Here is a 16,679-nt window from a genome sequence, read left to right as displayed (position 1 = left end):
TGGCCACAGAATTACTACAAAATGGTCGAACATTCCTAACATGGAATGTTTCCAAGAGATTTCTCAGAAGCTTAAGTGTCTCTGTATAGATATGTTTTTGACCAAATTTTGATTTTTTTTTTTCCATTTCATTTCATAATGCAGTCAGAAGTATCCCTGTAGATACTTACTGGTTTCAGTAGAAAAGGAAGAAAAAAATAGTCAAAGAAGTAACTTTTCCTGGTTGCTGTAATAACATGGCTTGAAGGACATGAATCTACTGTATTTGCAGGTGTTTGGCTGAAAAAATCTGTCCCACATTTATCAATATTGCATGTTAGAAAGCTAAAATCTACTGAGGTCAGAAGGATGTGGTTCTATTTATTTATTTATTTAATTTATGTGGAATTTAATAAAAAACAGGATTGGGATCTTATCAAGACAGAAAAAAAAAATGTAAGGGAGAAAATGTGCCATCTCGAGGATTAGAGGTTTTACTGAGATAGGTTAGGTTTTAAATTTCTCTGTTTGTGTGACATCCTTTTGTATATTTTAAAGTTGAACATGAAAAACTGAGGCATAGCAATTGACAAATTTAAATCACTTAAGAATGAACATATAAAACATTTTTCCATGTTGTTTTATGCTTCTTGCCAAAAAAACTGTGATTTAACCTATAACCATCATGTACGGTATTATAATGCTGACTTTTTTTCCCCCCAAGAATTGTAATTTTTAACATTTACAGATCTAAATACTACAGAACGGCTTTTCTTAAAATAAATGAAGGTTCTAGTGTTAGGGATTTAGAGATGTGAGATTCAAAATAAATCTTTGTACTCTCTATGTTTTTTTTTTTTTAATTTACGCTTGTTTTGCTCCAACAGGAGAGTATTTTAATTCTGTGCTAAAGAAAAAAAAGGAGATACTCAAAAGAAAAAAAATAAATCACATGCATTTGTTACTGCTGAAATGAAGGCTTAAATAAGGACAAAGCAGTAAAATAAAATGGAATGTTAAAATCTTATTTCTCCGCATCAGCTTCCCAATCTCTATGTTAAATATTGGTTGCAGAAGCCAAAGCAAATATACATCTATTTTGCATTGCAAAATTACTTAAAACGTTGTACAGAATATTTAATCTGTTTTGTACAGACAGAATGTCAATCACCTTAATATCTAGGTGCTGTTCTAATGTCTACAAGTACTGAAAATCTGTGGTATAATGTTTAGTCTACCTTCTCTTCCAAAATAGTAAAGATACTGATTTACTGCTCTGTCATAAATGTTCTGTATGACCATTAACATGCTGTTATCTAGAATGCTATTTTTTTTCCCATGCTTTTTCTATCTTCGTTCAGTTGACAGCACTTTGGCACATGAATTGACCTCTTAATGGATATGCAGAATCATGTGGATCACCATCACAAGTGGCTCAACAAACTCAGTTTCTTCACAAATTTGTCAAATGTGCGTAATGATAAATTAAAGTCTCACTTTTTTCTGCAAATTTCTGCCACCCTAGATTTTGATCTCAGGTCACCTTTTCAAACTCATTGTATTACAAATACTTGTGCATTTAGAATCTGCTATAACAGATCCTCTTCTAAAAAAATAATAATAATAATGGAAAAAAATAAGAATTATTCAGTGTTTCAATACATGGGTTATCAACAGATTTTTCTTGGAAGTACTTACATTTGATAAAAATGTTGATTTTATGTCTCTGAAAATCAGAGCTATAAAAATAAAATTGAATTTAGAATAGAATTGAAATCACAGATTAATTTATGCTTTAGAACTTTATTTGTTTAATGCAATGAGAAGAACCATTTCAGGATCTCAGTCACCAGAACAAAGTAAATTTGGAAGTTGGTGGAATCATTTGATCTATACAGATATCTGTCTTACTTAGATCAGCTTTTCAGCAGTAATGAAGAAGATCATTAAAATTGTCTGTTCTCTGTAAGTTCTTTATGGCTCTGATTAAGAGACTTGGGAGCATTATGCTATGCTTGAGGGGGTAAAATGACTCTTTGTTGCAATAGTTTTATTAATTAAGCCTGCTAGAAATCTTGGAGTCTTTTACTGTATCCAGATTGTTTGTAAATACTGTAATTTATGTGAATGTGTATATATTTTAATGTAAACATTATTTTCTTTCTCCCCTTTAATCCTAAAATAGGTTTTGCTTCTGGGAAATAGAAAACGAAAATAGAAAGTCCAGATTTCTGGTTCAATAAACTGTTTAGATAAGTTTATGCAAACTATCCTTCCTCAGCTGTTTGAATTTGGAACACTGATTTGAAACTTCTTGTAGACAAACTGTGTACATTTCCTGTTTGTGGAAAGTCAGACTCAGAAATCTGAAAGTTTACATATTTTAAATATTTTCCACCATCTTTCATATATATATAGTTACAGATTCTCATATAGAAAATCACATGACAGCTAAGGCTGAGGAGTTTAAAATTTATTTTATTTTGCCAACATTTCAATTTAAACTGAAAAACTGTAGAAATAGACTAACTTTAATATGAATTAAATTTCTCACCAAACTGAAAGACTCATTCAACAAAAAGTTTCTTAAAGCCTAGGGCCTGGGTACTTGAATAGGATACAGAAAGGCAAAGTTGAAGTCTTGGAGTCTGCCCAGAAATCTAAATTGCAGTACCTTTCATATTTTCCAGATCTGGCTGTGGAGAGGTAAACCATTTCAAATATTTTCTGTTAAAACTTGTTGTATGTGAAATTGTAGCAGGATCCATACTGAATCTAACTCTTGCAGGTCATTGAGCTTTCAAAGAAAGAGTAATGGGCAATTTTGTCACTGATGAGGGCAAAACTGGTAGTTCGTTCGTTCTTTTTCTTTCTTTCTTTCTTTCTTTCTTTCTTTCTTTCTTTCTTTCTTTCTTTCTTTCTTTTTTTGGTCTGTTTTGTTTTTTGAGTGTGATTTTTTTTTTCTTATTCTGAAAGCATTCATTGAATGGGAGAGTCTAGTGACAATGTGTTAGTCTCTATAATAAAACAGAATACTATCCTGGCAGTAATTTTAAATTTAAATTATTTTCCTCCATGTCAAATTAGGACCCATTTGTGGAATTATGGGCTAAATTTGTTGATGGAAAATTCTCCTTTGAAATAATGATGAGTATCCCATAAAGTAAAGACAGCCAAACAAGGAAAAACACTATGTCAGATGTCAGATGAGAGATTGTGTGGATAATTGGCGCAGCATCATTTTCAAAAATATGTTTATCTGTAGTGTAAATAATAGCATAGGTAATAGAAACATTCTTAAAGCATTTATTGTTGTTATGTATCTAAAGTGTTTAAGTTGCTGTGATTTCATTCCCGCAGGCTGGCAAACTTATGTGCACTCTAAGCCTCACATATATAAATAAAGTGCTATAAAATGCCAAAGGGTAAATCTCAGGCAGGTGTCTAAGTCTTTAACTAAAACAGTAGGCTTGTAATAATATTTCCATATTTTTTCCTCTTCTTTTTTTAAAAAAAAGCAATACGCATTAGTAACTATTTTTAACTTCACTGGAAGTGGAAAAACCCTAGGCTTCTCAGAGAATTCAGAAATTAAACCTTGGAATAAAAAAAGAGAGAGAGAGAGAGAGAGAGAGAGGAAAAAACAAACAAACAAACAAAAAACTTAGGCATGCCATTGGCGTCTGGTACTGGCCAAAGATCAAGAGATCAGTTCAAGGTATTTTGCTCAATGGCACAGTCAGTGTATATATCTGATATATAAAACATTTTAGCAATTATTTTTATTGAGCTCTACATATAATTTTGCCTGGAATATTATGGTTTTGTGTGTTTGATTGTTTACTACTGAAAATAGAAAATATTTCTAGAGAATTTCCGTCTTTTATAGGAACTTGATGTCTTAGAAGTTCTTTGCATAAATGAGGAGCTAGTAGGGAGATAGCGGAGGAAGGAAGCCTAGATGAGCGAAAGAACTAAGAGGACTTCTGAAAGGACTTGCCACTTTACATAACTGTTTCCTGGAAGACAGTGTGTCAGTAGCTGGGTGTTGTTGAAGGCCCAATTTATCTATCTATCTATCTATCTATCTATCTATCTATCTATCTATCTATCTTATTTATTTTTGACTAGGTAGCCTGATTTAGGATTTTCATTGCTGAAGGTCTGCTTTGTTGATTGTAGGAAGCCCTGCCCTGATCAACTTGATGCTTCTGCTCATATTTAACAGTAAAGAAAATATCAATTCTCATGTATCTTCTACTTGAGAAGTGCCAACTAGGTGCCAGTTAAAAACAGCATTTCTTGCCTTCATCAGTCTTAATCCAATTTAGGTTTGGAATGCCCATTCTTTACTCATTCTTTTGGAAGATGCATCATTTTCTCTGCTTCTCTTTTAAATAAAATATAAATTATAAATATAAATATATAAATAAATAAACAAAAACATTCCACCAGAGCTAGTTTGCTACAAGACACATCTCCTCAGAAGAGTGTCTTGGCACAACTGCCCTTCCTCTTTTTCCTCTGCCTCTTGTCCAGCTGCTGCCACTCACTTTTTCCTCCCAGTTTTTCTCCACAATTTTCCGATAGAAAGGCTGCTCCAATGATAGAAGTCTGCTTCTGATTAATATTCTGTTGTGTGTCCAATATGATTATCATGACCAAAGCAGAACTGAGGTAGAGAAAGGAAACATAATAGGGTCTCTTACCTTTTTTCACCAACACTTTACCTTTCAGTAGCGGTATCTTTTTTGCACTGGAGATAAATCTGAAATTAACAAGAAATACTGGTATTAAAATCAGCTATTCAAACTAAGTTACTGACTGTTTCCTATCTGTATATAGAGTCACCTTTTAACTAGATACAAATCAAAGTGATTTTTGTATATACTGAGCATTATAAGGACAACGTTTTATATTTTGTCTTTCCACTTTTGTCTTACAAACAGTATGTAATAACTACTGTTGTTAATTTACATATTCTATTTTAAATATGATACTTTCTTCATGTTAAAAAAGAACAACTGTTACTTACAGTATAATCCCTTTAATTAGAAACAGAGTTAATTCACAGGAAGGTGATCTATGGTCAAATCCTCATGAAAGTCATCCTTTAATGTAGTTCAGTTCAGGTGCTTTTCAACTAAAATTGGTTCTTTAACTATCATTTGCAAGAATGATTCTAGAAGTGTTTAAGGCCAGGTTGGATGGGGCTCTGAGCAATCTGATCTAATGGGAGGTGTCCCTACCCATGCCAAAGAGGGTTGAATTAGATGATCTTTAAGGTCCTACCCAAGACATTCTGCAATATGTTAAACCGGTGTTTCTGTCTGCCCCCAACTTGTATTGCTTCCTGGCTAAGGGTAACAAGGCAGGGCCCTGGCCCACAGCTCTTGGTACATACTGGATTTCTCTTCCAAAGTTACTTTGCATACCTTTTGCAAGGTATTTTATGGTACACCTTTGGAAACTAAAAGCAGTGGGATAGGTGCTGGCTGTTGGGGCCCTGCCTTTCTGTCCTCCAAGAAGCTCCTTCCATTATCTCCTCAAATATCCATAAAATGAAAGTAAATTTGGGAAAGAAAGCCTTACATATTCTAACACAAGAAAAGCATTTGCAGACTATATGCAAATTTCTGTTAAAAAAAAAGAAAAAACAAACAAACAAACAAACAAAAAAAAAACACAGTCTGCAGGCTGTGCAATATGTTTGCCTTTATTTAAAACAGAGCTCTGTGACCAGAGGAACAGAGTGCATTTTTCAGTTAGCAACTTTGATTCACTGAAGTCAGAGCTAATAGCACCATCTTTTGTGACATCTTGCATTGTTTGCACCTTTCCTCATAATAACATGCACTTCAGCAATTGTCTTAGTCATTTGGAGAGCCAAACTCATGTTGTTTAAACAACATGAGATGTATGTATTTTATTAATATCTCTACTTCTTTTTGTAGAATTATGATTAAAAGAAAGCTAATGCATGTTCTCTGGAAAATTTTGCTTCTTCAGTGGTTTTGTTTTGATTTATTTTGGTTTGTTTTGTTTTGTTTTGGTTTGGTTTGGTTTGGTTTGGTTTGGTTTGGTTTGGTTTTGTCTGACATTTTGGCTTTTGGAACCATCCTTCACCCTGTGAGTGAGAGTCATAAATCTTACAATTAATTTTAAATCCCCAACACTGACATCTATTAAGTCTCTCCATTTGAGAAATGATCTGGCAGTTTGGAAGTGTAAAAGCAAGAAAAATAAACGTGTCTCATTCTGAAGATTTCAACAGTCCTTCAGAAAGACTTCTGCTTTCAGCACTGGATTAATTGTATAAGACCTCAAATACTTCCCATTTGTGAAATCAGTGGTGTTCCTTCAATGATTACCTAATATTCTACTCTGGTATGATTCTCACAATGCTGCTTATGTCAGAAATGTTTATATACTAGCTTTTATTAGACAAAGTCCAAAGAGTCAAAGAAAAGTAGAAAAAGTATCTTCACTGACACTAGAATATAAGCATCTGTTCGGCCATTGGCAAAAACTCTCAAGGACTGTAAAAGAAATCACAAGTTTGTCATGAAAGTTAAATGACAATGTCCAGGAATACAACACCCCACCATCCCCACCCCCTGTAAAATTAATTTTGTAACCTAAAAAAGGAATAAGCAGAGGGCAAAATCATAATGAAATCTGTGAATAGGTGATGATTTTCTTGAATACAGACAACCTGAGAGAAGACTAGCCTGAAATGCAGATTGTTTCATAAAACCAGGTTGCTGAGAACTTTTCATATGCGTTTACTTGTTTAATGAACAATCTCTAAAACAGTAAATCACTTCAGTTGTTATCCAGTACTATGCAATAGAGTAGGTATATTCAATACAAAATTCTTCTTCCTTTGTTAAGACACAATGACAGAATTATGTAATAATATTTTATTTGTAATCATATTTTTATTGTCACTTCTCTAATTTTATTGTAGACCAGAATTTTCACGTACTGAATACTCTCTCAAATTTAAGGAAGGTTAATTTAAGGAAGGAAGGAAAGAAGGAAGAAAATTGACAACAGTCTTTGAACATACATACCACTTTACAAAGCTTGAACGTTTTAAGGTGACACAAGAAGTACCAAACCAATGATTCATTTGTAGAGGATAATTCTCTTAAGATCAAATTACTGTGTGAATGTTGCATGTGTTTTCCTTATAAATTATACATTGAGAGCTTTAATCTTTTGCTTTTTTTTTTTTTTTTACCATGATAATCTTCTAACATCAGATGGAGCAGCCTTCCTCATTATGTCAATATATAATCTCCAGCAAACAATAATGACTCAGAAAGCTCTGTTACACATGAGTCAGGATGGAAAGCTAAGTTCAAAATAAGTATTCTTTGTACATTGTCTGTAGCTACAGAAAAATTCTCAGCTTCTGTGGTTCTGTGAGACCAGAGGAGGTGCCTGGAGTATGATTCCTACTGATATTAACTTTCTCATTTGCACCAATGACCTCTAGGTATATAGAAACTGTATGGTTTCTGAGAAGTCAGCTGGCTTCTATTATATAAACTGGCAGGGACTATTTAAAGCAAACATTTTAAAGACTGTCAGGAAAATGTATTTTTTATCTTGTTATAATTTACAAAATTCTAAATAATTGTCATGTAGTAAATAAGGAAAAAAATATCAAAATGTTCAAAATTTTGTTGCAACTATGCTTTGATAAGGTCAATTTTATTTCATTTTTTTTTTCCTTTTTATTTCTTTAAAAAAAATAAATTAAAAATTGAGGTTCTATATGACAACTAATTTTCAGATGAATGATGAACTTTTTTTTTTTTGAAATTTACAAATAGTATTTTTTTGAAAGCTTCAGAATTCCTTCCCCTTACAATACTCAAAGTACAATATTTGTCAAAACCAATCTTTTCCCCACAAAAAATAAACAAGCAAATAGATATAGTTTGGGAAAATTGAGATTGACAGAGTAAAGCAGGTAAACATAGTTGATCCTTCCTCTCTGATCAGTCTTGGTGAGACATACCTAAAGTGCTGAGCTCAGTTTTGGGCTTCCCTAAATCAAAAATCATGGAAATACTGGAGCTAGTCCACTGAAAGGTGACAAAGGTTATTAAGGGCTTGGAGCATCTGTCATAGAAGTGATGACAGTGTTCAACTTGGAGCAGAAAAAGGCCTAGAGTCATCTTATCGGTGTGTATATGTACCTGATGGGGTATTTCAACCTCAGTGACTCTGGGATTCTGTGAATTGATCATCATTGTTTCACAAATCAGTATGCAAACATTCTGCTAACGTATGTAGTTAGATAAAAAAGTTATTCCTAAGTGGGAATACAGTGCTCTTCGGATAAAGAATTTGATTAAAAAATAATAAAAATAATAATAAAAGTCCTTTTACTTCTATTTGTATTTATCTATAATCAAAAACAATATCAAAATTCTGTTTGCTTGTTTCCCTCAATACATAGCACAGCTTATAAAGTCATCTGTTGTTGTTGTTTTTGTTTTGTTTGTCTGTTTATTCCAGTATTTATCAGCCATAAATTTCTTCTCTCCGAGATTCCAGACCGAGTTTGGCAACCTTTTGCTCTGTAGTACTGCTCTGGTGCTGAACCATACTTCTGTGTCAACAGAAGTTCAAATTATTCTTTCATCTACCTAGTCCTGCTCTCTTCATAGTATTTTTTTTTCCCCTTTGTGATATAAGTATTTTAAACTGAGCTGTTAAATTCTTATCTTGGATCAAAAACCATAACTATTCTCCTGAAAAGTCATACAGGTTATTAAAGTCATTTATTGATTCATTAATTACTAGTGATGCAGTATTTTCATCTCATCTGTGTCTCCTTCAGCATTCTCCTAGAAATGAAAGCAGAATGGGATTTATAAGATCTATAATAGTTATGTTATGTTAGTTATGTTATCACTGCAATGTAATTATAATTGTTTTCATCTAGAGGTCTTATCCTTGTAATTAAGCACATGAGGTGTAGAAGAGATCTCCCAGAAACATTACCTTAGTTGGGACTTTGAATATTCCACCTAAAAGTTATTATCTTAAGATAGGATATATCACCCTTTGGAGATTTCCATCTCTCTATTTTGGCAATTAAGACTATATTCTCTTTACTGATTATATCAGCTTAGAAAGTTATCTAATCTTATTAGACAAATTCTATGAAGACTCCCATAACATGCATACCATTTATGTCAACAAGCTGCCAATGAGATTGAGAATTTGGTAGACAGAAGCCACTGGGCTTATTATATGTTTCTTGTTAGTTTTTAACTCTGTCCTATGGCCACATTTTACAGAAGAGCTTCTGGAAAAGTCATTAGCAGTTATTAAACATTGGTATCAGACCAGTGCAGATACAGTCTGTTTTGAGTATATTAAGTGCAATTTATATCCAATTTTTACTTCTTGAATAAAATCATGACCCTGTAGGAGCTTTGTTTCTCCTCACCTATTATCTGTTTCTAGATCAGGGCCATTCCTGAGTACAGAGTTCTTCTGAGTTTTTTTCCTCTTCAGTTTCCTGGAACTATACTATATTTCTGAATGTGCTCGGAAGTAGAAATCTGTATCTCAAATCTAGCTTCAGAATGTGGATTCAAAGTCTTCTGGTATTTGTACTGACATATTCCTCGCTATACATATATATATGTATATATATATATATATATATATATACATATATATATATATATGTTTAACACATTATTTTAGTATGAAATTTCACTGGAACCTTCATTCATTCGAATTCATTGAACTATTCAGGCATTCACTAAGTCTGTGAATTAGTGAATCACTCCAGATTTGACCCTTATTTATTCTGAACAACATTAAAAGCTGCTGAACAGAAATTCAGATTGTAAGCTTTGCTTATTCATATACTGCTAGTCAGCAAAGACACATTATACTATTTCCACTAATTCTATGACTGTAATATTTCAAAGAGAAATTAAGGAACAAATCTATTATGCCTTTCTGGTAAATATATTGGCCTCAGAATGAGTTCATATGGCACTCAGGAAGCTTTCTGCATTGTGAATGTTTTCAACAGTTCTCATCATTCATTTGATCTTACAAATCTCGCAACATATTGGACTGGAAACTATTATTTGGGGAAAAAAAAAAAAGTCACAAATAGTGTTTTTCTTCATTCTGTGATAAAGCCAGTACTGAAATGGTTGACATTTACTCTCAAGATTAAAAGCCAACTATCTTTAGCACTTTCCAATATGGCTTGAAACACACAGTGTCTTGATTTCTTTCTCTGCTTAACATAAATTGGGCTCAGCGTCCAGATAGTTTAAACACCTATCTATGTCTCTAGAGATGTGATTTTTTTTTCTGGTTCAGACTCAAGACAAAAGTTGCTTCCCCACCAACATCCCAGTGAAGAAGTCACACATGTCTGGACATTGCAAGCTGACTCTGCATGTGTTCAATTGAACAGAAATTGCTGTTCCTTATCAGGATACCTTAATGGGCTAAGCTAAATGAATACTCCACATGTAAATACATTGCACTCAAACGACATTTTTTTTTTTCTTTCTCATAATGGCACTTAAAGCTTTCTTAAACATCTACGCCGGAGAACAGCAAAATGTGTCTGCATAGTAGCAGTGATCTTTAACTAAAGGTTGAGGAAGAAACCACTGAAAACCTGGATGGAACGAGTTGCCCAGGGAGGTGGTGGAGTCACTGTCCCTAGGGGTGTTTAAGGAAAGGTTGGATGTGGTGCTTAGAGACATGGTTAGAGACATGGGTGCTATTGGTGGTAGGGGGATGGTTGGACCAGATGATCTTTTCCAACCTTAATGATTCTATGATGAAAGGCATGGGAAGTGTGTTGCATATTAGATTCTGTCCTTACTGCTGTATTAACAGAAGCTATCATTCAGTTGGGAAAAAATAAAAGGCTTTGATCTTGCAGTGACTTCCTGACAGGTTTGAAAATATATCCTTGATTTGTCTTTGTGTTTCTCACAAAAATACAACAGACTGAAATTGTAGTGTTCTTATTGATTTTTTGCTGTTTGACAGAACTGCTGAGTTTCAGTTGCCTTTCACATATACCTTCAATTAATCATTCAGGTAGATGTTGTCCAGCTGAACATAACCTTACACCACTACATTTGTTCGCTGTTTCCTGCCATGTGACAGCATTTATCTGATTAGTAGTAAGAACAGGTATAGACCTCAGTGATAATAAAGACAATCCTGAAGAGGATTAACTGCTCTATATACAGTAGTGTTAGATGACATAACTAGCATCCAGCTCTATTTCATTAGCATTTCTATTCAAAGTATATTGATTAGATGCTTTTCTTAGCAACTGCATAAGCTACATTCTCTATGTGAATTGCTCTGTGCTGTGCCATCATGTTAATTATTACAGACACTTCTTTACATTACTATGAAAAAGACAAAGTTTTCAGTGCAACTTTACCACCAGCTAGGTATAAATATGCTCAGCTGTCTCATCTGATATTATCAAGTAAGGAGACAATTTGAAATGACAGAAAAAAAGTTTGGCATATATGGATAAAGTGGAAGGCCATGACGAGGCCTGTGGTGGGAGCAGAAATCATTTGAGTAACCTCTTCAGTCACAATCCACAGAATCCCTCCAGCCCATAGTCAAGGAGTCAGTAGACACAAAGCTTCAAATCTTATTCATATGCCCTGTCAACCCCTTGGTGGTGGCAAGAATTTGGGTCAGACTGCTCAAGAGGATAGCATTTGAAAATGTTAATGTGTCTAAAAAGATCTAAGTTTCTCAATGGATGTCTTGGCCTTCTGAACCCTAAGATGTTATTCTGAATTCCTGTTAAATGATGCAACTCTTCCTCTGCCAAACTAGCTTTGGGTTTGGGCCTTTTTCCAACTCATACAGAGCATATGAGAATGTATTAATTATTTGTTGGCTAACATGCTTATTATATAGGTAAATTTCCTAACAGGTAAGATTTATGTATTAGCAGGCAGTAGTTTGAGTCCCTGCTCAGACGTTCTGCTCAGACGTTCTGCTCAGACGTTTGAGACGCTGCTCAGATGTCTTTTAGGTGGGGAAGGAATGTCAGCCCCCAAACAAAGCTCTTGAGTTCTGTGTTTTGGTTCTCTAAATTGATTTTTTTTTTTTTTTTCCCTCTACATTTTATATTGTTTCATGTTGTGTATTTTCTTTTTATTCTCTGAGCTGTTAACCAGTATTGTCTCAACAATTTCACAGAATCACAGAATCACAGAATTTCTAGATTGGAAGAGACCTCAAGATCATCGAGTTCAACCTCTGACCTAACACTTACAGTCCCCACTAAACCATATCCCTAAGCTCTACATCTAAACGTCTTTTAAAGACTTGCAGGGATGGTGACTCCACCACTTCCCTGGGCAGCCTGTTCCAATGTCTAACAACCCTAAAACTCCCCTGGTGCAAGTGAAGCCCATTCCCCCTCATCCTGTCACCAGGCACGTGGGAGAACAGAACAACCCCCACCTCCCTACAGCCTCCTTTGAGGTATCTGTAGAGAGCGATAAGGTCACCCCTGAGCCCCCTTTTCTCCAGGCTGAACAAGCCCAGCTCCCTCAGCCACTCCTCTTAGGACTTGTTCTCCAGGCCCCTCACCAGCTTTGTAGCCCTTCACTGGACTCGCTCAAGCCCCTCGATGTCCTTCTTGTAGCGAGGGGCCCAAAACTGAACACAGTACTCGAGGTGTGGCCTCACCAGATACGAGTGCAGGGGGACGATCACCTCCCAAGCCCTGCTGGCCACACTGTTTCTTATGCAAGCCAGGATGCTGTTGGCCTTCTTGGCCACCTGAGCACACTGCTGGCTCATATTCAGCCGACTATCAACCATCACTCCCAGGTCCTTCTCTGCCTGGCAGCTCTCCAACCACTCATCTCCCAGCTCTGTATCTCTGCTTGGGGTTATTGCGCCCCAGGTGCAGGATCCGGCACTTGGCCTTATTGAACTTCATACAGTTGACCTCAGCCCATCGGTTCAGCCTATCCAGATCCTCCTGCAGAGCCTTCCTACCCTCAAGCAGATCAATACACGCACCTAACTTGGTGTCATCTGCAAACTTACTGAGGGTGCACTCAATGCCCTCATCCAGATCATCGATGAAGATATTAAAGAGGACCGGACCCAGCACCGAGCCCTGGGGAACGCCACTAGTAACTGGCCTCCAGCTGGATCTGACTCCATTTACCACGACTCTTTGGGCCCAGCTATCCAACCAGTTTCTAACCCAACGAAGTGTGCGCCATTCCAAGCCAAGAGCAGTCAGTTTCTTGAGGAGAATGCTGTGGGAAACGGTGTCAAAAGCCTTGCTGAAGTCAAGGTAGACCACATCCACAGCCTTTCCCTCGTCCACCCAGCGCGTCACTTTGTCATAGAAGGAGATCAGGTTCGTCAAGCAGGACCTGCCTTTCATAAACCCATGCTGACTGGGCCTGATCGCCTGCTTGCCCTGCAAGTGCCGCGTGATGATTCTCAGGAGGATCTGCTCCATGAGCTTCTGTGGCGCTGAGGTCAAACTGACAGGCCTGTAGTTCCCCAGGTCTGCCCTCTGGCCCTTCTTGTAGATGGGCATCATGTTTGCTAGCCGCCAGTCAACTGGGACCTCCCCCGATAGCCAGGACTGTTGATAAATGATGGAAAGTGGCTTGGCCAGCTCCTCTGCCAGTTCTCTCAGTACCCTCGGGTAGATCCCATCCGGCCCCATCGACTTGTGCACATCCAAGTGCCGTAGCAGGTCACCAACCATTTCCTTGTGGATAGTGAGGGCCACATCCTGCTCCCCATCCCCTTCCACCATCTCAGGGTACTGGGTATCCAGAGAACAACCGGTATTGCCGCTAAAGACTGAGGCGAAGAAGGCATTAAGCACCTCTGCCTTTTCCTCATCTTTTGTAACAAGGTTTCCCACCACATCCAGTAAAGGATGGACATTTCCTTGATGTCTTTGTTTTTCCTTTTCTTATCATGCTCATCTTCAGCTCAGGAACTCTCCCACACAGTTCAGCAACAATTTTACAGTAAAATCCAGCCAAGGTCATGCAGTAGTTGTGTTTCACAGAGCTGGTCCTTGGCCTACGGATATCTGAGCCCCTGGGCTGGTAGACATGTAACTGTGAGCTTCTGAGAACTGACTGTGGAGAAGAAGACATGTTCCAACAATATCTTGTCCACATTTTAATCCCTATGCCACTAATTCCCAGAATCTTTTCAGAGCTTCAGCCCCTCAGAGAAGCATTGAATCTTTCACGAGCAAGGTAACATAATCAGCTTTGTACTCAGCTCTGGTGAGGCCGCACCTAGAGTACTGTGTAGGACTTCACGCCCCTCACTACAAGAAAGATATCAAGGCCATGAAGCCTGTCCAGAGAAGGACTACAAAGCTGCTGAAGGGTCTGGAACACAAGTCTTATAAGGAGCAGATGAGGGAATTGGGGTTGTTTAGTCTGGGGAAGAGAAGACTCAGGGGAGACCTTATTGCTCTCTACAACCACCTGAAAGGAAGCTGTGGGGACCTGGGAGTTGGCCTCTTCTTGCAGATAACTAGAGATAGGACAAGAAGAAATGGCCTCATGTTATGACAGGGGAGGTTCAGGTTGGAAATTACAAGAAACTTGTACTCAGAAAGAGTGGTTAGGCATTGGAATGGGTTGTCCAGGGAGATGGAGTCACCGTCCCTGGGGTTGTTTAAAGAAAGGTTGGATGTGGTGCTTAGTGTGAGAAAAATCTCAATAATTTTCTTCAGACGGGATCTTCTGTGAAGCTATTTTATTTGTGATTGCAATGGCGGACATACTACAAGCAGGAGCGCACAGCAAAAGTTTATCATAACCTTATATTCCCTATTACCTGACACTTGATTTCTCCTATTCCTCATTGCCTGAGTACTACAGGTTCAGTACCTACTCAAAACACTTCTATACCATACATGTACAATTTTATTTGACCAGTCGTTAATTTCTCCTTTTCTTTTTTTTTTCTTTTTTTTTTTTTCCTTCATCCTTCTTCTGTTGTACTAGAGGGCCCGTGTTTTTACTGATTTCGTACAGCTCATCCTGTTTTTCTTAGCTATCCTCCTTATCCATCCTTTGGGACAGTGGGACCTTCCCCTTATCTGCTTATCTCCCCACTGCTATGCCGCACAATCACTTTTGGATATGCAAGGTTAGTGGAATTTTCCACTGCAAAAATACCTTCTATTGCAGAAACATAACTTTGTTTCTCACATTAGGGATGTGGTTAGTGGGTGAGTGATATTGATGATAAGGGAGTGGTTGGATCAGATGATCTTGGAGGTCTTTTCCAACCTTAATGACACTATGATTCTAATCCTCACTCTTCTCTGAAAATATCCAGTGCAATATTGTGATTTTCAAAGGAGACTAGGTATAAATTAGAGTCCTAATCAACTGTTTTTCCACACATTATTCTTTTAACCTTCTTTTGAAATTTCTTTCAGGTTTTCTACCATAGCACATCAAAATAAATAAATAAAACCATTAAAAATCCCCAGAATGCAAGATTGAAGAAAGTCTTTGAAATTCTTTAATACAGCTTCTGACTTTTCAGATGACCCATTCATTACTTATCTCTATCTTCTCTATTCTTCTATTTTATTTTTTTTTAACCCAGTTTCCTATTGGAAAGCTCTGTTCCAGAACCTGACTGCTCTAAGAGTTGGGACATTTCTTCTAATTTCCCACTAAATTTATTTCCAGCTGTTCACACCCATTTGTTCTTCTGACAGCAGTGGAGTTTCACATAAACAACTGTTTTCTTTCCTGCTGATGTAGACTAACATCTATTCATTCTCAGCCTTTTTTTTTTTCACTAGGTTAAGCAAACAGAGTTTTTCTAGTCTTCTGTTAAATAGGCACCCTAGCCTTCATATTATATCACTGTTGCTTCCTTACCTACGTCTTTAGCTTCTTGGGAAAACAAAATCCAAACCTACGGACAACTTTCACAGAGCAGAAATTTAATTGAACTCTATTTTTTTTTCAGAAGTAGTGCAATAAGAAGTTAGAAAGTAGGTACAGTTAACAAGTAGTATTTCAGGTGAGTGGTAAGACAGAAGAAAATGTGCTGGTCCATGTGGAGCCTAATGTTGAGACAGAAATATGTTTCAGCTTTTTGTTCCTTTTAACTAGTTTTTATCTTTTTTATTATTTGTATAGTAATATTTTATTTTATTTTATTTGAATTCAGAAAGAATAGATTAGGGGTAAAATATGATTTCTAATGATAGCATTCATGATGGCTTTGGAACCTCTGCCATCTAAATTGCTTGGTAGCTACCATTAAAAATTTGTTAATACCTCCCAACAGCTCAAAATATGGCTCACAGAACCCGGGTTCTCTCTAGACTGCATGAAGGAGAAGAATAGTTAATTTGGCAGTTGTATGAGGGTGGATATGTGTATGGGCAGTGAAAACATGAGGACTTAAAATATGTAGGATGTACCCAGTGTCTCTGGCACCTCTGCTCACAAACACTAATTTATTTCAAGAGAAGCAGTATAGAAAGTTAAACAAAGCTAGAGATGAGAAAAAGTTTTGTATATTTGTTTGTTTGTTAAGCATGTTCTGTATAGTCAAGACTCAGGTTCTGTTCCTGGAAATGCGTTTTGCTCATAAATGCACACTTTTAAGAGTAG

Source organism: Anas acuta, chromosome 3, assembly GCF_963932015.1.
Source record: "Anas acuta chromosome 3, bAnaAcu1.1, whole genome shotgun sequence".
Taxonomy (NCBI): Eukaryota; Metazoa; Chordata; class Aves; order Anseriformes; family Anatidae; genus Anas; species Anas acuta.
This window is presented reverse-complemented; position numbering follows the sequence as displayed.